This window comes from Lepidochelys kempii, chromosome 11 (genome assembly GCF_965140265.1).
Source record: "Lepidochelys kempii isolate rLepKem1 chromosome 11, rLepKem1.hap2, whole genome shotgun sequence".
Taxonomy (NCBI): Eukaryota; Metazoa; Chordata; order Testudines; family Cheloniidae; genus Lepidochelys; species Lepidochelys kempii.
In genome coordinates this window covers 78979558-79006656 of record NC_133266.1, presented here as the reverse complement: position 1 = coordinate 79006656, position 27099 = coordinate 78979558, and the positions used below count along the sequence as shown (strand labels likewise).

General features: G+C 52.2%; 1 protein-coding gene across 1 annotated transcript in view; it reads left to right on the top strand.

The window, feature by feature from the left end:
• The first annotated feature begins 8519 nt into the window (after positions 1–8519).
• Positions 8520–27099, top strand: part of ITGB2 (integrin subunit beta 2) — a 50669-nt gene continuing 32089 nt past the window's right edge. The window contains exons 1-2 of the mRNA XM_073306964.1: positions 8520–8615; positions 9901–10064. The gene's annotated coding sequence lies outside the window, so the exon portion shown is untranslated. The remainder of the gene's footprint in view (positions 8616–9900; positions 10065–27099) is intronic.

Here is a 27099-nt window from a genome sequence, read left to right as displayed (position 1 = left end):
CACCTTAAGGAGATGGCCTCAGCCCCAGCTGTGATGAGACCAGCTCACCTCCCCAGCTAGGAAAAGGATTGTGGTCGCTACCAGAAGGTCAGGCCAGGTGCAGGTTTATAAGGGAGAGGCCGGGGGAGCCAATAACTCTCCAGCTAGGCAGGGCTGGGAGCGCCAGGCAGGAAGCCTGGGATGCTGCAGGGAATACAGGGAGTGTTTGAACTGAACCCGGTTCCAGGCACGCGGGGGCAGGGCATTCTGATTCCAGAAGAGACACTGAACTGGGGCCTGGAGGGCCGATGTCGGTATAGACTAAATACATTGCCTCCCCCTCCAGAAACTGAATGTTTTAAAATGATAGGGTATGTAAGTTACTGAAGAGTCCAAAAGGGGAAACTGAGGCAGGGTACTGTGGGACACCCCAGGCAAGGAGGGGGCACTTAGTTACAGCCCCTCCTGGAGAAAGGGCTGGTAGCAGAGCACCCCTTCCGTTGAGGGGGATCCAGCTCGAGTGCCTCCACTGATTGCAAGTGTGGCATGAGGAGAGAAACAGTCTCTCATGGAGGAAGGTCCCAAGCTGTGTAGGGCTGGAAGGCCAAAGCCGCTGTGCCCATCTCGGAACATTGATCTGTAGCATGCTTGCGAATATGGCATGTGACCCCGTCAGTGAGATCGTCACGGTATCACTAGACTGGGCTATTGGGCTTTCCGCTCTGAACGTATTCATCACCAGCATGCCAACAAACACATGAGGGGCAGTTCCAAGGAAATAGCCAAGTGGGTGTTGTGACAAAGCTCTGTCCTTATCTCTGTGAGTCCCGCATTTCCTGGCGGATTTCGCTAGCCTCAGAGGCTCACTGTGACCCTCCACGTAACCCTTCTTTCTCTAGAGACAAGGGTCACAGTCTACTGAGCCATTTTCATCATAAGCCAGCGAGGGAGGTGAGGAGAAGTTATCCTCCCGTGTACAGTCTCTGTTGTCTCCCAGTCTCAGTGATTAATCAGGGGGTGCGGGCAGGCAAAGAGGGGAGCCTGGGCCCATCCTCTACTCCAGGCTCGAGCCCAGGGACCCTAATAGTATCAGCTATGGTAGCTGACCTTTTAGAAACATGACACGTACAATTCCCTGGGCTACTTCCCCCACAGCAGCCCCCACTTCTTCAAGATCCACTTCACCCTTACCTCAGGGCCTCCTTCCTTGTGCCTGATATGGTGTGTACTGCTCAGCCTCTCCAACAACTCAACTTCCTCCCACAGCTCCTGACATGCACCCGCACCTGACTGACTGGGAGACTTTTAACTAGTTTCAGCCAGTCCCTGATTGGCTTCAGGTGTCCCAATCAACCTAGCGTTCTCCCTGCCTTCTGGAAACTTCTCAATTGGCCCCAGGTGTCTTAATTGACCTGGAGAAGCTGCCATTTAACTTATCCTGGTACCAGGGATTTGTTTAGCCTGGAGCTAATATATCTCTCTCCCACGACTTTTCTATAGCCATCTGGCCTTGCCCCGTCACAGTAGCCATGAGGATGCTACGTCCAGATTCCGTGGCTGTTTTGCCATGGCCAGGAGCTACCAGAGGAAAGGGCTATAAACCATTCAAAAGTGATATGATCCCTGTGAAGAGTTTGATCAAAGGACAGGGCAAGATTTAAAGTCACACTCCCTGAAGCAAGGGAAAAGAGAACTGGTTTTGAGTGTTAAGGGAACAGATTATGCCCCCCCCAGACCCTAGCAGTCTTGGGGGTCTGCTGGAAATTTAACTCTACTGGTACCCCCAGGTGGAAGATGTCATCACGGATCCACAAGGTATGTGCTATACCCCAGCTTTTAAGCAGTCCCTTGGAGGAACCCTTTCAGTCTGCCAGACCCCCAAGAGTCTTCCTTAAGGGTGATGCCGCTGAGACTGAGCCTCTGGGCTCCAGCCCACCTGCTTCACTGGCTGAGCAAGTCCAACTGAGGGAGACTCCTGGGTAGAAACTGTTACACTCCTCAGGGATCAATGCACCTCAGCAGGTATTTGCAGTGACACCAGGCAGCCTTTTTCAAATAGAGCAGGGTTAATTAGTCAACTGGAACGCAGCATCGGGAAGTCCATGGGTTAACATGGAGATGTAAAGGTGACGACACAGCCCATCAACCCAGCCAAGCCAGCGCTCCACCCAGCCACACTGCTGTGGAATCCATGTCTGGTGCTCAACCTCTGCGCCTTTGACAGTCCCAGGTGAGAGCTGCTGAGTCTCTCCGAAAGCCAACTCCTATCTCCCTCCTGTCACCTCTCGGTGCACTGTCTTCCTGAAGACCCATGCTGAGGTCACATGCTCCATCAGGGAGAGTGTCCCTTGGATAGGTGGTAAGTGTTCAGGCCTTGGGGCTCCCATTCTCTTTCCATATTGTCTACTGATAGACAGCAGAACCTCAGGGTTACGAACCCCTCGGGAATGGAGGTTGTTCGTAACTCGGAACAAAACGTTGGGGTTTTTCTTTCAAACGTTTACAGCTGAACATTGACTTAATACAGCTTTGAAACTTCACTCTGTGTAAGAAAAATGCTGCTCTCCCTTTTTTTATTTTTGTAGTGGTTTACATGTCACAGCCCTGTACTGTATTTCCTTGTCTTTTCTTTGGTCACTGCTGCTGCTGCCTGCTCGTGTACTTCCGGTTCCACATGAAGTGTGTGGTTGACGGGTCAGTTTGTAACTCTGGTGTTTGTAATTCTGAGGTTCTACCATTGCCAGTTCTTTAATGACCTATTCATTCCACCCCAGACAGTTTCCTGGTACACACCCCTCGTGTCTCCTGCTCTGTCCAAGGAGCAAGCTCTGTAACCCTTTTGCACCCGCTGAGTAGCAATTCAAAGTGCAGAGGGACTGAAGCACGCATCATGTGTAAGGCTATGTTTTAGTCCCAGGTATTTTTAGTAAAAGTCATAGACAGGTCACAGGCAGTAAACAAAAATTCACGGCCTGTGACCTGTCCATGACTTTTACTAAAAATACCAGTGACCAAAACTTGGGAGGGGCTGCCTGGAGGCCCTGCAGGTGCTGCAGGAGGGCGGCCTGGGTGCTGGGGGAGCTGGTGGGTGGTGGCACACGGCCCAGGATCCCTGCTGGTGCTGGGGGCAGGTTGGTGGCGCCAGCAGACTCCCTACCTGGCTTCACGCCTCCCCCACCCAGCAGCAGAGTTTGGGTGTGGGAGGGGGCAGGGGGTTGGGGTACGGGACGGGGTGAGGCGGGCTCTGGGCTGCGCTTACCTGGGGGGCCCCCCAGAAGCGGTGACATCTCCCTCGCTCAGCTGCTAGGCTGAGGCAAGGCCAGACAGTTCTGTGTGCTGACTCTGCCTGCAGGCACCGCCCCCGCAGCTCCCATTGGCCACCTGCCTGAGCTGCCCCTGAGCCAGGCACACCGGCTGCTGCAAAAGTCACGGAGGTGACAGAAACGGTGACTTCTGTGACCTCCATGACAAACTCGCAGCCTTAACCATGTGCCTAATAGGGAGATATCTCTTGAAGAGACCGATGGGGCGGGGGAGTGAGTTGTGTTTGCTATTGTTGTAGGCAGATTTAGCACTCCACATCCAGAAGTTTTGGGAATTCGGTGTGGTAGTTTTCGGGCTGCTCCAATAGGTTCCCTGTTGCTGGGGCCAGACTTCATATGTGGGGAAGCAGTGCCCTATTGTGTGAGTTGGGCAAAGCTGAGCCCAGGAGCAGAGAGCAGGCGGTTTTCCCTGACTCAGAAGCTTTTTGCAGCAGGTTAGTGATACTGTTATAACCCTCAGGGAAGCATGGCCAGTGTTAATTACAGAAAAGGGAAATTGGGCGGGGAAACTCATTTCTTTTCTTTTAACTGTATTCTGGGAATGTTGTTTGATTTTAGCCAAACTGTTTTAGTTAAATTGTCTCAACCAGTGCGATTCACCGCCTTTTCTTAAACGTGATAATGGGGAAAGAGTCAGTTATATTTTGCTGTTCTCACTTCTGTATTTTCTTGTAACTGGGCTTTTTTGTTTTTTTGTTTTTTAAATCTATACACTTAACTGAGTGGTTGGTTAATCGGTTGACTGGCTACCAGTGATTTCAGCAGAGGTTGGAGAAGGAAGAGCCTGCGTGGATTCCAATCTTTAAGATTCCTACAAGCAAGTGGAGGGAAGATGTTTTAGAGTCCGCAGTTTGTATAGAATTTGGTGATCAAAGATTCTAACGGAGACTCCAGTGAACTCAGCCTAAACTTTTGGGAATGCTGAGTTCCTTCTCATTGTGTTTCTGTGGGGACTGACCTGTTTAGGTTTTAATTGGTTTTCTTTATTTATGTTTATGTAGAACTGTGAAGATAATATCTGTGGATTATAAAGTAGCAAAGTTATGTTGTAAAATTAAATTATTATTATTATTTTTTATGTTTCTTTATCATAAGATTTTACAAAGTTGTTAATAATTCAATTCATTCCTTTCACTCTGTTTGGGACTTGGATGTGGGGAGGTTGACCCTGAGCAATCCTTGCTCAAAACCCTTCCGTAGCAAAGCGATGACACACCAGTGCGGCGCCTCCTGCTGGTCATCCTGGGAATTAGCTCTTTCCAGCTCCGGAGCACCCTGTGCTGGCCGATGTCTCGCCTGCCTCAGGCCCCCCGTGTCCCTCCTGGACTCTGGTGCCCCTTACCCTGGGGTTCTGCCGTCTGCAGTACCCCCGCTCTGGGTCTCCCCTCCCAGGGGACCCCCCCAATCCTCTCACCCACTTTGCCTCAGTGGCTACTGCCAGTCATCATCTAGCCCCTGCTCACTGGGGCAGACTGCAGTGTAATGGCCACTCATCATTGGCAATGGGGTAGGACCTGCTGCCTTTGCCTATCCCCGGGCTGTCCCTCTGCATCCCCAGTACCTTTTGGGGCCTTTAACAAGGCCTGCAACCTGGGGGTTTGCCAGGCTGGAGCTCCCCAGCTCCCCTTTGCTCTTCCCCAGCACTACTCCACTTTTCAGCTAGCCCTTCCCACTCCAGGGCTGGAGAGAGACTCCTTCAGCTCCTGGCCCACAGCCCTCTGATCAGGGCCAGCTGGACCCTGATTGGCATGGCCCCAGCTGTGGCTGCTTCCCCAATCAGCCTAGCTTGGCTGCTTTTAACCCCTGTTCTGGGAGTGGGGCAGCCGTCCTTCAAAACTGAATTCTGGGTCTCCAGCTACTTTCCTAGGGGAGTTGGGGTTTTTAGGCACTGGAGAAGGGGAATGAAGTGAACTTCTAGCCCATGCAAAAGTCATACATAGTCATCCTGGAAAATATTATAGAAAATTCCCACTTTGTCCCAGCTAGATCGACCCTGGGACATGTGCCCTGCATATATGCAGTTCCGTGCTCTAAAATCTTCCTCCTCCGGAATGCTTTGGTTCTTAGTAAACAAGGTTTTGTTTTAAGAAGGCCGTCTGGTCGCTCCCCACCACTGCTCAGAGCTCCCGAATGGAACAGCACTGCAGGAGCTGAGCCTAAGGCAGGCCTGCTGAGATGATCATGGTTAGCCGCGGGGGACTGCAGCCAGGGCCCAGTGGGAGGGTGGGAGAATTGTGGGATTCCACCCCAGGAAAGGTAAAGTCACAAGGCCTGAGACCTGAGGGGGCACACGCAGAGACCCAGAGGGGTTGGCAGCACAGATGGTAGGTGTGACCACGCGCTAACATTCAACCCAGAGACCAACAATCATCCAGTCCAGATTATGGAACAACAGTGCCCATGCTGTGTTGACAAACTGTGGTCAGTTGCTTGACCACACTTGGTGTCATTATGAAATATTATGAAAATTTAAGAGGCCAAATAACCAATGTCGGTTAGGTTTAGTGCTAAAAGTCAATAATAATATAGTAGAGGACAAAGGTTCAATACGATACCAGTATCCGGGAAGCCATCTCATGCGTCTTACACAGAAGGCAAAGTGACACATTGCAGGTATTTATAGGATGACTTTACACATTACAAAACTCTTTACACATCACTGAAATCCCACCTATGAGTGTGTCCTAGTTCCTCAACTTCTTGTTCTGTTCCTTCCTTGTCTTTGTTTTGGATATGAGCGTTCCAGGTACTGGTCAGTGAAGGCACCTCTCTGGCTTGTACTAAGCGGGCCTAGAACAATGTATCTTGATTTTGACAAATTTCCTATTTGCTTATATGCCAAATGCTGGGTTGTGCTACGGCAGGGCACTGGGGAAGGTAGCTTAGATTGAGTGGACAGAACTCTGGGGAAATCACAGGCCTTATAGCTTTTATGACTGCCAGGGACATGTTGGACCAGTAAGTAGTGATATATCTGGATGGCTTACTTGTTTTCACTGATGACACAGGGTGGTACACCATGCCTGTCTGTACTGTCCTCAAAGGCTATGCTAGCACGTCCTCTAGACCAAGCTAGAAAAGTGTGTCTTTCACCAGTCCTCTGTAGAGTTTGGGGGTTTCTCATGTCCCCAGAGGGTGTCAAGATGGACCCACACCAGGTGAGGATAGTCCTTGTTTGGGCAGTGCCTTGGAACATTCACAACCTGCAGCATTGCCTGGGATTCGCTAACTTCTATCATCAGTTCATTCCGAGGTTCTTGGAACGAATCTCCCCCCTCACCTTTCTGCTCTGCAAGAGCATCAACTTCCACTGGCCTTCCAAGACTCAACAAGCCTTTGAATGGCTAAAACTTGCATTCACTTCTGCCCTGGACTAGTGCACCGGGATCCCACACTAGCCTTCACCACTGAAGCAGATGCATCCAACGTGGTTATGGGGACAGTGCTTTCCCAAGGCATGGCCCCCAACAGGTCTTGTTTTCATGTGCCTTTCTCCTCCAGGAGACTTATCCCCACAGAACAAAACTATGAAGTCCTGGACAAGAAGCTCTTTGTGATTAAAGTCACCTTTGAGGAATGGTGCCACTATCTTGAGGGGGCCTGCCACCTGGTCCAGGTGTATATAGACCATAAGACCTATCTGTGCAGGGCCAAGGCCCTTAGTCAGTGGCCCTTAATCAGCTTCAGTGGGCTCGGTTCTTCTCACACTTCGATTTTGTTATTTCCTCTTGTCCAGGAACTAAAAATAAAAGGCCACTCACTGTCCCAGACCTTGCTGACCCTAAAGGCCCGAGCCCCAAAGCCTCAAGCATCCGGAACTCTCTCTGTGGGACACCCTGTCAAGACCTACTTGCCTTGATCTGGTTGGTCGTAATCCAAGGGGTCCACCGTGACAAACTGGAAGTGCTAAACAAGGAGGCCTCCAATGTCCACTATGGGATATTCTATGTGACAGAACGTATTTATGTCTCCCCCTGGCCTCCAACAGTCGCAGCTCTGCAAGCCTGTCACAACTCCCCCTGGCTGGGCATTTTGACTGTACCAAGACCCAGCAGCTTGTCCTGCATGCGAGCCACAATACAGACCTATATCGCCCCCATAACACCCGTGCCCATGCTAAAGATAAACCCCTTGGCCTCCTGCAGCCCCTCGAGGTACCATCCAGCCCCTGGGCAGTCGTCAGCCTCAGTTTCATAGAGGAACTACCCAAACCAAACGGATTTATAATAGTCCTGACCACACTAGACCACTACTCCAAGATGACCCACTTTGTTCCCTGCACCAGCCTTCCCCACTCTGAGGAAACTGCCCATTTCTGGGTGGACCACGTCATTCATCTTCATGGTCTTCCAGAGCGCATCGTGGCCCACAATTCATGTCCCGCTTCTGGCAGGAGTCCCTTCCGAATATTAGCAGTTTGCTCCAGCCCCTCATCCGCCTACCACCTCCAGACAAATGGAGGAATGGAGAGAACGCACCGAATTCCGGAGCAATGCCCCCGGTGCTATGTTAATTATCACCAGAGCGATTGTTCCTCCACACTACCTGCGGCAGAGTTTGTGTACGACAGATTGCACGTGTGGAGGGTGAGGTGCTTCTCCGGGAGGCACGGGGCTGCAATCGATTAACATGGCAACTTGATTCCAAACTCAGTGTGGTGCATTTTTAGCACGGAGCAACACAAGGGTTAGGCTATGACATCCACAGCTCATGCTGTTCAGTAACCCAAGGGGCTTTGGCTAAGGGGTAAGGTAAGGCAGGTTTTTTCCTATCTGCCTTTAAGGACACCTCCGGTGCCTCCCAGGGCCAGGTGGAAAGCCAGTGCTTTTATGCATCCACATTTGTCCAAGCACATCACTGGTGCTGGATAAATAGTAAGGCGACATCTGCCAGGTTTAACTCCGAGAACTGTGGCTTTCCATGCTGTAGAGAATTCTTTGGGATCAGGGTGGCCTCAGACTGGCTGCATCAGACATTTGGGCGTTCTCACAGTGATTTAGCACTTTTTGTTTCAAGCCTGACTCTGTGGTAATCTCCTTCCTCATTGCAGAAAACACAGAAGCCTTCTCGGTCTGCCCCTCATGCCATGCCTCTAGCTCCGTCCTGTTGTGGGGGACGCGGGAGGCAGGCTTTTCTCCCCCATCTCTCCCATCTCATCGCACACCGTGCCTGGTTCTTCCCACCACTCTGCCATCACTCCTGTCTCCCCCTAGGACCACCGGAGAGCGGGACGTTGCGTGCTGCTCTGATCCATGCACTGCCCAGCACTCGTCCCCATCTCTCTGGGCGTCCTGCGAGTGGAGTAGCTCTAAGGTATTTACACTGATAACTGCGCACATCTCCAGCTTTTGGGGGGCCGGTCAACTTTCTCTATTGCACACAGGGCTCCCCCTTCCCAACCCAGCCTCCCGCATCCCCCTAGGCCCTCAGCCTACTCCTCCCACTCTCCACCCCAGGGAGAGCCTGGGGAAACCTTTGCATCACAGCCTGCCCTGCCCCTGGCTACCCCCTGGTTCTTGTTGACTTAGGAAGGGAGGGGGAAGGTACATTTCAAAGCCGAGGAGCCTTCAGCAGGCTTTGTGATTGCCCCAGCCTAGCCAATACAAAGGGGGGGAGGCGCCTGGCAATATGCCCAGCATAGGGGCCCTCTCGAAGTTGCCAAGGGCACCACAAACCCCAGAGCGGGAGATGTGGTGGGGGCATGTCAGGGCCAGCCCAGTGGTAAGAGGAGGCGTGGCCAAGGGAAGCCCCCAGCACTACCCCAGTCGGCTCCAGGGGCTCAGCCTGCCCATGCAGCCCCAGCCCTGGGGAGGCGTCAACTGCCTGCACATGGCCCCTGCTTGGGCGCAGGAATTAGCTTGGCCCTGCCTGAGAATGCCCTGCTGCCAGTCCGCACCCACTGTCAGCACAGCCCTCGTGGCAAACGTCTCTCAGTCCCTGGGCCCTGGGTCTGTGAGGGCTTTACAGGTGAAACCCAGCTGCTCCGGCCTCACCTGGGTGTCAGTGCGGAGCCAGGCAGCGCCCGGTGTGTTATGATCATGTCATGTATTGAAAATAGTGTCACATTTCCACGCGATCCCTTTCCGGGTGGAAGGGTTTCCTGCAGGCTCTGGGGTTGTGTGGAGAAGCAGCAGTTCTAATGTGCCTCCTGTCTCTGGGTGCAGGACACCTGCCAGTGCAGAGGTGGATTCATGACCGCCCTTACTGCTCTGCTGGGCCTGGTTGGGTAGGGCACTACAGAGGGTGGCCTGCACCAGTTTATTACCCCCACAATTACTGGGTACCCCCAGGTACAAGCTAAACGTACAGTCCCCAAGGGAAGCACGTGCTGCCCCGAGGAGCTGCCAGTATGCAGCGGCATCTCGGGGGGAGATGCCAGCACCAGGTGATACAGCCCTGAGAGGCATGTTAAGCTTGGTGAAACATCCCAAGGGGTAGAACTGAGCCCCAAGCCCAGTAACTGACTGATACTCCGCAGCGCACCCCCGGAGCTACTCGACTCAGTGCTAGAGGCGTTCGAATGCAGCTATTTGGTACTTTCAGAAAACCTCTGGCCCCACCCACACCCAACTCTTCACTTCCTCCCTGTCCCGCACAGGCTGCCTATATATCAGCACTAGGAAGGAAAAAGCAGCAGAGCGTGTTGCAAAGATCCCGGCAAGTGATTGCTCCTCACCGCTCTTCAGGCGGAACCTCACACCCAACAACTTATTTCACAACAGCCTGCGAACAGCTGGCCAGGGGCCAAGGAGAAGACTTGATGTATGGTAAAAACAATTCCTTCCTGGTGCTTCCATGCCCTTGCAGGGGGAGCTGCTCTGCCTGTCTGTGGGTTTTCCCATCGCACTGCTTGCTGCATGGCAGCGTATTGCTTGGGTTACACTCCACTCTGTCCAGAAAGGACGCGGGGTCTCCCGATGTGTGTCCCAGAAAGCTTGGAACAGTCTGTTGGGGGAGCCCAAGTTCGGGTCCCTGCTCTGCCCCAGGTGGCCTTGGGCAGCGCTCACTGGGCCTCACGCCCCCATCCGCGGGGGGCGCTATAGTCCTGCCCTGCCTCCCAGGGGTGTGCTAAGGAGACGGCACGCTCAGGTGCTACAGAGACAGACAGAGCTTCTCGCCCACTGCCGCCTCAGACTGACTGGGGGGGATGCAGGGAGCCCCTTTCTAAAGCCAAGCTCTGCCTTTTGAATGTGCTCCGTGTTAGAGGGGGAGACAAGCGTGGAATTGTTGACGATTGAGATGCAGGATTTGGGGCCCAGCGCACTATTGCTCTGCCCTTTGGGGGGTAAAGCAGAGCAGGGTGGATGTAAAATGCCACCGTTCTGGTCTGATAACACCCGCTTGGCACTCAGTCTGCGTTGGTGCACATGGCTGCCCAGGAACAAGGGAGTGGGGGATGGGAGCCTCAGTCTGTACACATGGACAGAACAGCGCATAGTCTTTGTTAGGACAGGGAAATGCATCTGTCACTCTGAAAACGGCCAAGATTATAGGGTTTACCAGCAGATTGGTTAGATGCTGACGGTGACTGCTTGCAGCATGCTCTGTGATTGTTCCTGTGTAGTAACGATCTGTGATAGACTGGGCTGGTGAGCTCTGATCTGATTGCTGTGCGTTCTCACTCTAGCTATGCCTAGAAGCTAAAAGGAGAAATTTGCCAGTTGTCTGGACTCTCGGTTTTTAATTTCCACTGGTGAATTTGCAAATGTTGATCCTTCCTGTCTGTAGAGGGCAATGTGTCTGAATACTGGCTAGCATTTCAGCATGCCCTCTCTCTGGGCTTGCTCTTAGGTTTGTTACAAACCCAGATGCAGACATTAAAAAAGCCAACACGCTCAGTAATGAACAATGGCAGGGCTGGGAACCAGCCCCAGATCATCAGCGAGCCGGACAGGATGTGGCATTACAGTCAACAGGCTGCTCAAGGATCAGACTGCAGCTTCGTGCTCTGAACAACAACAGGGTCAATGTCACCTTCAAAGCGTGCGCTCCCCAGCGAGGCTCTGCTCAGCCCAGGCAGGGGCCAAGAGGGAGCACCGCGCCAGCCCACCCCCCAGGGAGAGGCCCCAATCTGGCCCTAATGTACTGATAGGTAGCTACAGTCTTTACTCCTACTTTCTGACAGGCTGTGTCTGGGAATGCCCTCTGCACAAATAAATTTGTTAGTCTCTAAGGTGCCACAAGTCCTCCTTCCCTCTGCTCTGTGTGTTTGTTTGAAGAAGGGCTTCATGTAACTTCCTTGGAAGTGCTGCCCCGGCTGAAGCTAGGGCAGCCATCTGCTAAGCCAGGGCTCCTTTGTGCTGGTGGGATTGGGCCTGCCCTCTTGAGGGAAGGTAGCAGAGCCAGGCAAGGAGATGGGTTGCCTGCTCTTTGCTGTCTTTGCTCCTCCATGCGACACCTAATAACACTGCTAACTGTTGCTGTTAATACAGAATCAAAGATGTGTAGGGCCCTTTACAGACAAATGCCATGGCCCTGAGGAGCTCACAGTCTAGGGCAGGTACAAAATCACATGCGGGGGCGGCTGGTGACCCAGCCGTTGGGGGAGGCTAGCCCCTGGCCCCAGCCCTCCCCATCTGCCCCCCTCCCCTCCGGAGCCCATAGCACCCCACGGCGGGCCCCGGCCCCAGCGCCGAGCGGCCAGGGGGTGAGGCCCCAGCCCCCGTGCTCTGGGCGGGGCAGCCAGCCTCGGTGCTCTGGGCAGCAACACTCCAGCACCAGCCGCCCCGACTCCCTGCGGCAGGCCAGCCGGCCAGCCAGCCCCAACCAGCCTGGGCAGAGCAGGGGAACGCAGCGGGGGCCTGGCCTGGGGGTGGAGCGTGGGCGGCCTCATGCGAGGCTGTTTGGCAAGGCGCAGCTTCCCCGTGCCTGTGACCACATGGCCCCGGGAGGGAAGAGGAGCAGTGGGAGGAGAGCTACACAGCACAGGGGCAGGATTATGGCAGGTCGTTTCCAATGCCTAAAAAGGGCAACATCCTATTTTTAATGAAAGAAAAGGAAATATTTAGGCAAACAAAATGGCTTCAGTGTGTGGTGTGTCATGGGAATGCAGGCCAGATAAATAGCCTTTATTTTACAGTCAGCATTGTTTTACCCCATTTAACAGTAGCCAAAATCCCATAAACCCACCTTCTACTCCCCAGGGCAGACTCACAGCCAAATTTGGGAACATTTGCAGAGGAATCGTACTCAGACGCAAACACATGACTTCTTGTGAGAAGAGCCTAGATGTCATGGTTTTTGCCATAGCAGTCACATCCTGCCTTAGTCATGAAGTCACTTGGTTTTGTGTGTTTCATCTCTATTTTTATTCCAGTTTCTTTTACATTGCAGACCAGTACAATACCTAACATTTCCAATAGCATTTTCTACTTTCAAAGTGAAATAAAAGTTCAGAGGCCGAGATCTAAATGCCAGAAGATCACTCGATCCTGATCATCTAGTCTGATTTCCTGTATAACTACAGGTCAGAGAATGTCACCCAGGGATTTGCCAATCAATTATTGTGGAGCTCAAATGTTTTTTTTAAAAAGACATCCAATCTTGATTTAAAGAAGCCAGGTGATAAAAATCCATCACAAATCTCATGGCACCGTTCGAATGCTTAATTCCCCTCACTACTAAAACTTTTCTCCTTATTTCCAGTTTGAACTTGTCTGAGTTTAATTTCCAGCCATAGCCCCTCATTCAGCCTTTTCTCCTAGAGTAAAGAGCCCTCTAGTATCAGACAGCTTTCCTCTGTGGAGGTACTTGCAGAGGTTGATCGAGTCATCTCTTCACCTTCTCTCTGATATGCTCAAAAGATTGCGCTCCTTTATTTTCTCACCATAAAAGTAGGTTTTCCATCTCCCCAATCCTTTGTGAGTCTCTCTTCTAAACCCTCTCCAACTGTGCGATACTCTTCCTGAAATGCGGACACCAGAACTGGACACCATATTCCAGTAGCCATCACACCAGTGCCAAATACAGAGGCAATACCAAATCCCTGCTCCTACTTGCTCGTCCATTGTTAATACATCAGAAGATCACGTACGCTCAGTTCCATTCACTTAAATTCAATGAGATTTTATCGGTACCACAATCTATGCGAGCACTGTTAGGGGAGTCATTTTCTCCATGGCTCGTGTGCAATCAGTTCTTCATTAGGAACCCCACGCCCTTCTCAGAGGGGGTGCTTTCCAGGAGGATGCCCCCCAGCCTGTCTGTGTGACCTGCTTCTCTGTTCCTTGCACCTGGCTGAAATGATTGCTCCTCCTAGCCCACTATGCAGCATATGACTGAGCATTATTGCCCCAGGCTGGACCCGGAGAGGGTCAATAACTTGCATGGCAGGGCAGGGTACCGCAGTGTAGTGATCTAGGTTAACGGACTGGAAGAAGGAAAAGCCTGGCTCTGCCCCCAACATACCGTGTGCCCATAGACCAGTCACCTCCCCTCTCGGAGCCTGGGCTGGCCCCTTGGTAGAGAGGGGTTAAGAATACCTTACGGGGAGGGGCTTGGGGATGGGTTTATCAGGTAAGCAGCTTGAGTGAAATTGGAAGAGCCTGGGAACAGAACGCAGCCATTGCTGGCTTCCAGCTCTCTGCCCCGGCTGCTGGCTAATGCAGCTCTCTCCTGCGTCCTGACAGCGTTGTGCTTTTCATAGCCACGGAGCAGCCATCTGCTCTCAAGCAGCGTGTGTTTTACTTCAGGGGAAACCAGTGAGAAAGAACAAGCTGAGGCTCCAGGGAAGAGCCCGGTGTGTGGCTGCGTGTCTGCCCCTGACTGCAGCCCCGATTGGCAGCTGGCTTGGGAGAGCCCACTTAAAGGGGCCCTATACAGAACACAACCCTGGCAGCTCTGTAGCTATCCCCACCACAAAGCCGAGCTCCCGAGGGCTGCCAGGCCTCCGAAGACCACTAGGACCCATTGTTCCTATGTCAGCGGGGAATGGTGCATAAGGGAAGTGCCCCAAACCCTGAAGCAGGTTCCTGAAAGGGTGTTATGAGGAACAATGCAGTAAAGATTCTGAGGACCTGCAGCCCTGGGTGCCCCATAACTAGCTATGCTAGAGAGAGGCACTGTGTATTGTCAGCAAGGAGTTAATAGGAAAATTTTCAACATTGCACAACTAAGCAAAAGGAGAAATGACACCAGCTTTCCCTTCCGTGTTACATTCCAGGAGATGTCATATCAAAATGCTGCAATGTGGCTACCAAAAGGCACTGAAACTTTAAGCCCAGATCTTCAAAGGTCTATTTAGGCTCCTAACTTCCATTGATTTCAAGTTAGGAGCCTAAATACCTTTAAGAATAAAGGCCTTGGCCCTTATGGCAGTGAGAGAGGAGCAGACTTGTTAATTGTACATTGAAATATCCCAATCAAACATGAAAACTCAGCAATGCCCCCTAGAATATGTCTGACGAGAACCCCGTGTGCTGGAGTTGTAACCGATGCAACCGAGACATCAATGTATAACATTGCTCAAGCCTTAACTCAGAGCAGACACTGCACAACACCAGCTGGCAGTTCTTAGAAACCTGTCTTGGGCTGGTGTGCTTGCAGGGGCCGCGTCGGGCTGGGTAACAATGCGAGAACAAATTCCCACATTTTCTGGAGCAAGAAGCTTTCACAGGATTCAGTGCATGTGAAGCTGAAGTTATTCTATATTTGGAAACTGGAGAGTGAAAAAATGTAACCTCCCAGCTGGGCCTGAGATGGAACATCTGCCCAGTCAGGGTCATACAGTGGTGTAACGGGCCAGTTCCCCTTTTCTGGAGAGCATGCAGCCAGCTAATGACAGGGAAAGGCTGGTGAGGCACTGATTCACTGCATTCCCAGTGCAGCTGCTACATCCCCTTGGAGAGAGAAAACCAGCCGTTCCTTGCCATAATCCCCAAGGGAGGGCAGTGATGGAAACCCAGCCTGCCCTTCCCTGGTGATGAATCCCTGGACTGTGGCCTTCACTGGTTGAGCACAGCAGGGGTGAACCTATCTCAGTGCACCGCCAGCCAAACCCGCTGTGTGTGTGCCGACTCTGGATCCGAGCTGCTCTGTGCTGTAAGTGTTGGTATGATGCGAGGTGGTGCGGAGAGCATGTGGGAGCCTGCACTTCACACCTCCTCAGAGTTTCTCAGGAGGAAGCTGCACGTCAGCACTCTGACAAAACCCCCTTTTTGTAACAAGAGCAATATTTCAGTGTTGGTTGTTTCTTTGACCTAGCTCATCAAATGGTGCCTGCAGGGCTCAGGGGTTCGTCACTGGAGTCTGGCTGGTGGGGATCGCACTGAACAACAGGTGCCTTGGGGCTAGCTTCCAGCAGGGCCATCACAGGGGAGCACTGACTGACATGGCTCTGGAAAGAGGGTATCACTGCGGGTGGCTAGCCAGCCAGCCCTGAGTACTAATCAGGGACAGGTATTCCCTATAAGGAGCTGCCAGCGGGAGGAGGTCCCCTGAAAGGAGGGGGAAGCTGGAGAGGAGGCCCTGGAAAAGGCCATGCCCCAGGCCACTAGATGGGAAGAGGCAGACAGGGAGAAGGATGCCAGAGAAGAAGCTGTGAAGGTCAGAGGTTTGGGGGGAGCTGGGCCTCCCGGGAGGCAGCATTCTATACCAAAAGCAGGGAAGAACTGCAGGGCCTGGGGGGGGCAAAGCGTCTGCAGAGAATAGAGCCCAAGAAGGGGGCCGAAGTTGTGTTCTGTTTGCTGTGGGCACTGGAGAGTGCAACTGAAGACAAGCCCAGGTGGGGCAGAAGCTCTTGTGTTTATTGCTTTTGATTTATGGGACGCTGTGGGTTTAAAAGATGGGGGAATGGAAGTGAGTGTCAGCTGTCTGGAGGGCCAAGTCTCCCCACAGGCCACTGGTATCCCAAGGAGAGCTGTGAGGGCGTGCCTTTGGGACAGCAAGTCGGTGATGCTGCTGTTAGTCATGGAGTGTAAGGCCAGACAGGACCACTCAGTGATCTAGTCTGACCTGTGCAGCACAGACCAGCACACACACACAAACCCAGCCCGAAAGCACGGGAAAGAAGTCATTAACCACAGAGATCTTCTCAGTGCAATGACAGGCCATGAGGTAGTCCCTTTGGCAATGCTCACAGCCAGCTCTATTCCCCTCCAGAGAGGGAGGCTGAGAGATCTCTCTTCTCTTCTGCCAGGGCCCCTGCAAAGCTGCCTGCAGTGGGACCAGCCTGCGCAGTGTCTCATCAAGTCAGTGCCTTCGCGTGCTCCCAGCACCTAAAGGCTCCTGCCATGGGGAGCGTGTGTCTGACTTTGCAGAAAACCCTGAGATGACGTGGCACAGCGTCAGGGTCTCACTGAACTGGAGGAGAGCAGAATGGGGTGGAACCCCGTTCCCCTGACTGAACCTGGCCCAGTCTCTGAAAGGGTGGCACTAAGGCTATGGGGAAGATCTCTGCCCCAATGAAGTCAGGGTCCTTGGCTCACCGCTGACAGACAGGGCTATAAGGGTCCAAGTTGCCAACTTATGTCTGACCCTTGCTCAAGAAAGATGGTTCTGCATCAGCAGGGTGCAATGTAAGACAAGCAGGCATTCCCCTAACCCAGTGGTTCTCAACCTTTCCAGACAACTGTCTCCCTTCCAGGAGGCTGATTTGGCTTGTGTACCCCCCTTTACACCTACTTAAAATCTACTTGCTTACAAAATCAGACATAACAACACAAAAGTGTCCCAGCCCACTATTCCTGACAAATGGCTTTCTTTCTCATGGTTACCATGTAATTCTAAAATATCTCGATGGGACTGTAGAGATTGTACTTACATTTCAGCGCGTCGTATACAGAGCCGTATAAACAAGTCTTTGTCTGTAGGAAATCTGAGTTTGCACTGACTTCGCTGGTGCTTTTCCTGTGGCCTGTTGTAAAACTAGACCAATCCCGAGATGAGTTGCTATACCCCCTGGAAGGCCTGTGTGTACCCCCCGGGGGACACATGCCTCTGGTGGAGAACCACTGCCCCAGCAGTGGCTGGGAGGTAGAAAACTGAGGCACACCCCTGCTACTAGGGGAAGTCGCTGAAGGGGCACCACAGTGCTACAGACGGGCACTTCAGCAATGGGAATGCCAATGCCATTAATGCTGCCCCGGCTCCTGACAGGGAACAGCGGGGGCAGTCATCCCGCCCCCCCACGATAACGAGTTGGTGGGTAGGCAAGGGAACACAAGCAGCGGCATCTGAGGAGTGGTTATGGGGGAGGGAGGAAGGAAAGGTCTGGAGGAGACAAGATGACGGCTCTAAACTGGCCCCCTCTGCAGCCGTCTGTGGGTGATGGCAGGGCTGGCGGCTCACTCAGCCTGGAGGGCGCTCAGCTGACGACTGCACTCTGTGCCCAGGCTAGTCTTTACAACATAAAATGAGCTGAAAATGGCTTTCGGACCAAAAAGAACTGCTGCAAACCTGCCAGGCTCCTGGGAGGGGGAGCAGGGTCCACACAGCCAAGGGAACCTTTTCAGGTATTCGAAAAAAGATACTGACAATGGGTGAAAGGCACTGTGGTGCAGAGGGCCCCCACACCAGGCTAGCACCCCATTAGATCCCACTGACACCCTCAAAATGGGCTCAAAGCAACCTGCAAAGGGTTGTAAATAAACTGGGCTTGGCACCATTTTTGCTTCTTTATGATGGAGAAAGAGCCTGAATTTTTTAAACTCTGTTTGTTCTTTACCTCAGAAATGGCTGGTGTGCCAATGTGAAGACTTCTGGGACACCTCAGGGATGTCTGGCAGCTCTTAACACCCCAGCTGTAGGGCTGTGGGGGTTGAATCTTTAACAAAGGCTTCCTCTATCCTAAGTGCTAGTTAGTACTTGGCGTTCACCGGGTGCTCAGAAAGAGAGAACTCCGACAGTCTGACTAAAAACCTCTCCCCCGCAGCTCAGCTTACATGCTGGTGGTTCTGCTGAGCTTACCATTACACTTGCTCTCCAGTCAGGCCTAGACAGGACATGAATTTCTGATAACAAACAAGCAGAAAAGAAAAGGCCTCACCCATTTTTGGAGAGAGCATGTGCCCAGTTTGGTTCTTTTGCAGAGCCCTAGTTCTTGCCCTCTGCTCAGGGCTGAATTTCACCCAGTCCCGGGGGAAAGAGCCTATAACTCTTCCTTCACAACTCTCTCTAGCCCTCTGCTAACAACTCTTTTCCATAATGATCCATCCCCTGTGTCACCCGCACCTCAAAAAGCCAAGTCTGATAGCAGTGAGTTATGCCAGGGTATGTATGAATAATGAAAGGAGCCAGGGATTTCTGTGTACCCCCAGGATACACCAGTGCCCTGTGACTGTGCCCAGATGGAGAGTTCCTAAGCTACTCCAGCTTCCCCCTGTGAGAACACCTCAGTGCACACAAAGAGGAAATGTCCTCCCATTCTGGGGGCAAAGCAGTTGCCTTTAACATTTGAAAGGTTTTCAAGCCCTGCTTATAAAATAAACCCTGGGGAACAAGCTCCAGGAGAGCCCAGTGAGATTGCCTCGCGCAAATTGAGCCGGCTGCTTCTCAGGAGTGATCTGACGAACGGCCAGCCTCCCTAAGCTGAAGACCAGCTGGGGAAGTTCTCCTTGATTCTCTAAAATACTGGCTGTGTTGGGGCTCCCCATTTATCTCATACAGGCCCTACCCCACCCCGGTCACTATCAGCCACGGATAAAAGGCCTTGGGAAATATTGCTTACCAGGGAGTGACTTTTTCTCTCTTCAGACATGTATTCGATATGACTAATTTCCCCAGGTTTTCTTTGGAGGTTCATAACAGCAGGGGTGAGTTCAGGAAGAGGAAGAAGCACATCACATGATGGGGGAGTCAGATGGGAAGGGGCTGAGCTCCAGTGACAAGTTTCCAATCACCCAGCCGCTGCTCTGTCTTTATGCCTCAGGGAGGGTCGAGGGCCTCAGCAAACTACTTGTTATATCCAGGTAATGGCTACAGTGGCCTTCCTAACACAGACCCTGCAGTGATGCTGTGTAATGCTGCACACACTGGTGGGAGACCTCTCTCATCACAGTGAAACTGGGCAGGAGATAACTTATATGAACAACGAATCTCTTTCCTTCCGCAACTTCAGCCACTTCTATTAAATCCCTGAGCTGGGGGTACTGCAATCCTGGCTGTGTGGCAGTCGACTGCTCTAATCCATTCTGCCCACTTGCTAGCTCAAGGCTTCTCAGATGTTTACGGTGTGACTCATAGTGTGGTCTCCTGGCCAACGTCCCCTCCATTCCCAACCACAGAGACCATCGGCCTTCCCAGCTTATACCACATCACTTCTCTGTAACAACCTACGTGGGACAATAATCCTAGCAACTCTTTTCAAGGGTTTTTTGTTTGTTTGTTTGTTTGTTTAGCTTTTTAAGATGTAATTTAAGAGCTGGAAACAAAGAGAAGAGTAAGGCTGTGTGAGCAGACAGGTCATCAGCAAGTGGTCTGTGGGTAGTGTTACCATTCATCCGGGTTTTCCCAGACATTGCTTCTTTTTCGATTCTCGTCTTCTGGCCCGGCGGATTTTTGAAATACAGCGGAACCTCAGAGTTCCAAACCCCTCGGGAACGGAGGTTGTTCGTAACTGAGAACAAAACGTTGGGGTTTTTCTTTCAAACGTTTACAGTTGAACATTGACTTAATACAGCTTTGAAACTTCACTATGCAGAAGAAACATGCTGCTCTCCCTGTATTTTTTTTAGCAGTTTACGTTTAATCCAGCGCTGTCCCATGTCTGCTGTTTGGTGTTTTGGTCTCTGCTGCTGCCTGACTGCGTAATTCTGGTTCCCAGTGAGGTGTGCGGCTAACCGGACAGTTTGTGACGCTGAGGTTCTTCTGGAAGAGCCAATGTTCATGAGCTGATGCTGCAGCTCAGAAAGAGCACCAACTGGTCCACCTCCCAACTGGCTGCTTCCCTGCATCCACATTTGATTGCCTCCTGGCAGCTGCTGGATCCCGCCCGCCCCGGCCCCGGCTCCCAGCGCTAGGGAAGGGGAGAGTCCCGCAGGGAGGCGATGACGGAGCTGGTGCTGTGTCCAGAGTCTGCTCCAGCTGCCCTGCTTCTGTGACAGGGAGTGACACTGCCCCCCACCTTGGGAGTGGGGCCCCAGGTACCCCCTCCAGCACCCCACAAATACCCCCTCCCAGTACAACCCACTTCCACCACCCCCCAGGTAGCCCTCCCAGGACACCACACATCCCTACAGCACCCCCCAGGTAGCCCTCCCAGGACACCACACACCCCTACAGCACCCCCCAGGTACCCCTCCCAGGACACTACGCACCCCTACAGCACCACCCAGGTACCCCTCCCGGGACACCACGCACCCCTACAGCACCCCCCAGGTACCCCTCCCAGGACACCACGCACCCCTACAGCACCACCCAGGCACCCCTCCCGGGACACCACACACCCCTACAGCACCCCCCAGGTACCCCTCTGGGACACACACACACCCCTACAGCACCCCCTAGCTGTACCCCCTCTGCCCCTCCAGCAGTGTCCTCTTTTGGGGAACTGAAGCATGGTAACCCTCGTTTTTAAGGCCCAGCTTGACAAAGGCCTGGCTGGGATGATTTAGTGGGGGATTGGTCCTGCTTTGAGCAGGGGGCTGGACTAGATGACCTCCTGAGGTCCCTTCCCACCCGGATATTCTATGATTCTATGGTCTATGGGACCCATGGGAGGGAACAACTCGGGGATGTTTCACGGGCACCCCCTCCCCATGCCATGTGAGCAGCTACATACCACTGACACTAGGGCCTTGAGAGCAGATTCTGCCTCTGCCAGGACTGGTGGCTTTTGCTTTTTTGTTTTCCCCTGTTCCGGTTGCTCCTCTTTGGTTGCTGCCCTGAGGCTTTGCAGAAGGGTGAGTGTCACACAACCCTCCCCCCGCTGCACACTCACCAGGCTGCGGGGTTTGGGTGCCAGCAGGCCAGACCTGTGTGACCCTTTGCTTCTGAGTAGGTTGCCATAGCCTCTCTGGCGGGGCACAGGCTCTCTGTCTGTAACCCCTTCACAGAAGTGAGACCCTGCGGCCCAGCTGCCCTCCGCCCCCAGGACAAGTGCTGGCCCCCCCAAGCCTCGCAGTAGCTTAGCACATAACCCTTTCCCAGAGCTCCAACCTTGTGAGCCCTCCGGGTTTTCAGTTCACCTCTTCAGGGACACATGAGAATGGAAGGAGACAGACACGGAGGCTTTGTAGGGGTTCCCCAAAACCAGTCATGCATTAATCTAGCTAGCATAAGAAATATACAGATCTAGACAAATCCATAAATGCCTACACACATTTCTCCACCTCAGTTTCCTCACCCCTCTTGGAGTGTTTTTGGGTTGGGGTCAGGATCCCCTTGAGGAGTCCAGGATCCGCCTTCTGCACATGCCTTCTCCTCCAAATAATGGTCTCCTTCTCTCTCCTGTGTAGCTAGTTCCCTTCTTCCTCAGCTGGTCCTGCAGTTAAACAAGACCTCTCTGCTCCCAAAGCATGCCCCTCTCTTCAGCTCTCCTGCTCAAGTTCCCAGCATGTGAGTCCTTCTGAGTTTCCCCTTAGTCTCTCAGTCTCAGTGGCTTTCACCTGATCTCCTTGTTCTGCTTCAGGGGAAATTCCACTGCTCTAAGCCCCAGCCATGCACACAGACTGAGGTCCCTGGGCTTCAGCCATCCCATTGGCCTCAGGTGCTCCCCCTTGAATGGGAGCACCTTAGAATCAGTGGCCCTCAATTGTTCCTGATTGGGGAGATACATAGGCTTAGGAGCATGGGGTAACCCTGCTTACCCCGAGGCATTCAGTGCTACATCATTTCATAAAATCAACCAGAATTCCTAAGTTGTACGCAGACAGCTTTCCCACACAGGCTTGCAGCCTTTTCTCACAGCCAAACACTGCTGCCTGAGTGCCATTACTAGATAAGGCTGGTAGAACTGTCAATAACAAAGCTGAAAAGGCAGACGTAGCCAGTAAATATTTCTACTTTGAGTTTAGAAAGAAGCTGGCTGACTCATTCACAGCATACCATCATAATGAAATGCTTTCTATTCCGACAGTAACTACAAATGTTAACCTGCACTGCTAAAGTTAACCTTTGACAATCGCAGGACTGAATAACTGGCACCAAAGAGTTTTAAAAGAATTAACTGAGGAGTTCTCTGGATGTTTGTTCAAAATCTTCATTAATGATCTGGATGATGGGATGGATTGCACCCTCAGCTGGGGGGAGAGCTAGAAAAGCTGGAGGGTAGGGACAGGGTCCAGAGTGAGCTAGACAAATTGGAGGATTGGGCCAAAAGAAACCTGAGGAGGTTTCACAAGGACAAGTGCAGAGTCCTGCACTTAGGACGGAAGAATCCCATGCACCGCTACAGGCTGGGGACTGACTGGCTAAGCAGCAGTTCTGCAGAAAAGGACCTGGGGGTTACAGTGCGTGAGAAGCTGGATATGAGTTAGCAGTGTGCCCTTGTTGCCAAGAGGGCTATTGGCACATTGGGCTGCATTAGTAGGAACATTGACCGCAGACCGAGGGACGTGATTATTCCCCTCTATTTCGCACTGGTGAGGCCACATCGGGAGTATTGCATCCAGTTTTGGGGCCCCCACTACAGAAAGGATGTGGACAAATTGGAGAGAGTCCAGTGGAGGGCAACAAAAATGATTAGGGGGCTGGGGCACATGCCTTACGAGGCGAGGCTGAGGGGACTTGGATTGTTTAGTCTGCAGAAGAGAAGAGTGAGGGGGGATTTGATAGCAGCCTTCAACTACCTGAAGGGGGGTTCCAAAGAGGATGGAGCTCGGCTGTTCTCAGTGGGGGCAGATGACAGAATAAGGAGCAATGGTCTCAAGTTGCAGTGGGGGAGGTCTAGGTTGGCTATTAGGAAAAACTATTTCACTAAGAGGGTGGCGAAGCACTGGAATGTGTTACCTGGGGAGGTGGTGGAATCTCCTTCCTTAGAAGTTTTTAAGGTCAGGCTTGACAAAGCCCTGGCTGGGATGATTTAGTTGGGGATTGGTCCTGCTTTGAGCAGGGAGCTGGACTAGATGACTTCCTGAGGTGTTTTCCAACCCTAATCGTCTATGATTCTATAACTAAGAAATCTTGGAAGACTGTGTGAATTCCAGGGGACCGAAAAAAGCTAGTGTTATGCCAATATTTAAAAAGGGTAGACAGGATGACCCGGGCAATGATAAGCCAGTTAACCTAACATGGATCCTGAGCAAAGTCTGCATCAGTAACACATTAAAGGGTGGCAGCATCGTTAATGACAGTATGGGTTTATGGGAAATAGGTCTTGTCAGATGAATTTGAAATACTATTCTTTGCTGAGATTAAATTTACCGTGGGAGGTGCTATATTCCCAGGTACGTGAAGGCTTTAAATCCAGCTGAGACACCTTTTTAAGAGATAAACTGTCATTCAGCCAGAAGTGATTGAACTTGATTCAGAAATTACTGGGTGATATTCGCTGGCTTGTGTCATGCAGGAGGTGAGGTTAGATGAGCCTTGAAATCTAAGAAAGCTTTCCCTGGGGGTGGGGTACTGTCCCACAGCTGCATTGTCCCAAGTTGTGAATGGAGGGGCTATGGCTGGATGTGGTGGGGTTTCTATCCTTTGAAATCTTTACATCAAGATTGGGTGTCTTTCTAAAAGATACCATCTAGTTCTACCCTAAATCATGGCCTCTTGTTCAGCAGGTCAGGCCAGAATGGTCCCCTCCAGTCTTAAAATCTGTGACGGAGCCCGGCTAAACATCAGACCAGTCACATGGTATCCTGCAAAATTCCCTTTACCTGTGATGGGAAATGCCATTTATTTAGCTTTCCCCTTGACTCTGAATCCTTTCCCCATGCACACCCGGACTTAATCATCCCCTGAGGAGCCCTAGAGGCGAAAACTGCACTGATTGGGTAACTCTTTATCTGCATTACTATCACACGTTATCTGACACCTTATGTCTGCTGATGAGTTTTTAAAAAAATTCACTACATCTTGAACAGGGATCTTTGTAGCAAGCGTGTTTACTGCTCAGGCCTAAGAGCCTTTGAAAGAGTTCGTTTATTTGCTCCTTTCTTGTATCAGGGCTGCTAATTTTGGACATTTCATCTGCGGTGAAATTGCACTCATGTTTCAAGGGGAAATCATTCACTGTGCAGGAGTTTACGGGTATTTCAAACCTATTTTCCTGGTGCTGTGACTAACACTCCAAAAAGGGTAACACCCATGTTTCTTTATTTTCTTTGTTCCTTTTTTTTAACTTAATGACCCTTTCCTTGCTCCCTTGCAGCATTCAGCACTGTAGGGCCACACTGGCCATGTCTCCAACAGTGAGTTGCATTGATCTGGAAAACGTGCTTCAAATAGCACACTGGTAAAACCCAATTTTGCCCTTAGTGCAGACAAAGACAGTCCTGTTTAGAGTCCTGTTAGCTGATGCTGGTGAACGCCAGGAGCTCAGCTAACATTTGTTTAAATACAGCTTGTTCCCATCTAGACCAGGTGCTCAGTCCTGCTTACCAATGTTAAGACATTTTCTATCATGGTGCATTTCTCAGACATGGCCTATGACATGTTATCATATCTGACCTGGTTATGAACAGTCATTTTACCTGACATGCTGCTGAACATGATTTAGCCATCTGAATAACCTGGGGGTGATGGGGGGGGTGGAGGCAGCGGGGGCCAGGGAGAATGGGGGATTGGGTGACCAGCGGGAGGCAGCAGGGGCCAGGGGCAATGGGTGGGGGACCAGGGGATGCAGTGAGGGCCAGGATGCCAATATACAAGTTTGCCCAGGGTGCCATTTTCCCTAAGGCCAGCTGTGGCAGGGGTGCCATGGTCAGGGAGGCGCCGTGGTCAAGAGGCTGTTGCTGGCAGGTCCCTTGGCAGTCACCTGGAAGTTGCCGGTGGCTGTGGTAGTGAGTGGGGGCCCTGCCATTGTGCCCCCCACTATCAGCAGTTATCACTTGCCTATGGCTTTATCTTTATTTTTCTTGCAACCAATTCTGACTTGTTTGCCTCATTACTTGTACTCACTTAAAGTCAATCTCACTGTCGTGAATACACTTGTTTTATTGCTTTATCTAATCCAGTGTGTTTGAACTGAACTGTCTGGGAGACTCCATTTGGGGTAACAGGATATATGCATATCATGTCTATTAATTAAATGATGGACTGTATACAAGCTTGTATGTGCAGAAGAGACTGATTAGGGGACTGAGGGAGCTGGGATTGTTATGAGTTATGAGGAGAGGCTGAGGGAGCTGGGATTGTTTAGCCTGCAGAAGAGAAGAATGAGGGGGGATTTGATAGCTGCTTTCAACTACCTGAAAGGGGGTTCCAAAGAGGATGGCTCTAGACTGTTCTCAATGGTAGCAGATGACAGAACGAGGAGTAATGGTCTCAAGTTGCAGTGGGGGAGGTTTAGATTGGATATTAGGAAAAACTTTTTCACTAAGAGGGTGGTGAAACACTGGAATGCGTTACCTAGGGAGGTGGTAGAATCTCCTTCCTTAGAGGTTTTTAAGGTCAGGCTTGACAAAGCCCTGGCTGGGATGATTTAACTGGGAATTGGTCCTGCTTTGAGCAGGGGGTTGGACTAGATGACCTTCTGGGGTCCCTTCCAACCCTGATATTCTATGATTCTATGATTCTAAGAGGGCTGGGTGGTGCAGGACATCCATTTCTGGAGGAAATCTAAGACTGGGGTGTGTTGGGGTCACCGTGCAGGCTGGTTGCAGCACCCACAGACATAGCTGGGAGTGACTTAAACCTGGATGCTGCGAGCAGTCCAGGACTGGAGGCTGCAGCAGCAAAGCTGTGTAAAGGGCCCCCCAAGTTAGGGGGCAGGGGACACAGCTACTCACTGGTCTGCATTGTACCCTGCTATGTCCCAATGGCACCGGGGGAAGACTTTGGAGAGGAGAAAGGAGCGATGTGGGAGGGGGAGCCCTAGAGGAGAGTCCCCCAAGCTCCTTGACACAGCAGTCAGCACCCATGGTTCTGGATCAGCTTACCCAGCCCTGGTAGCCACTCCCTTCAGCCCCGCTGAAAGCAGCGCGGCTTGGCTCGGGGCTGGTTCCCTTTACCTCAGGGAAGGGCTGCCTGCCCCAGCCATCCCAGCCAATGAGTTCAGAAATTCTCATCTCATGTTTTGTGGTTAGAGGCCCACAAGCTGGGTGCTCGGCATGACCTCAGGGCAGGAAGTTACAGGCTTCAGGCGCTGTGGAGGCCCCGGAGCAGAGAGGAACCATTCTGCCACGTGACCCCGTGCTTCCACAAGCACAAAGACAAACCCGGCCTCTCCCCCCCGTCAACAGGCAGGGCCTGGCACTTCGCAGCGCCCTGTTCAGCGCAGCCAGGCGGATGTGGCTTGGCTTACCGTGCCATGGCTGCACCGGGACGTGCTGAGGGAAGGGTTGTGCAAATGGATTTTATTTTCTGTTTTCACAGCTCATGAGTGGCTTCCCCAGCCACAGGGCCCTCCCACGGGCCGCAGCCTGGGGCGGCTCGCTGGCTGCACCCAGGGGTGGCAGCACCTGTGGGTGGGGGGGCTGCTCCAAGAGCATTTGCAGAAGTGCTCCGGGGTGCGCCAGGTGCCGGCAGCATGGCTAGGCCAGGAGGGGCAGGGGGAAGTGGGCCAGCAGCAGGCCTTCGCTGGCTGCTCTGGTTCACTCTTGTTTTACACGACACCTTCAGGGAAGGAAGAAGTAGAAGCCCAGACTGCAGCTCGTGAGCCACCTGTGTCTCTCTTACAGTTAAAGTGTAGGCTCCCAAGCCACCGCATTCTCTGCTTGCCAGACTGCGGGAGGGTGCGGGGGCCCCCCCTCGGGGCTTCTGC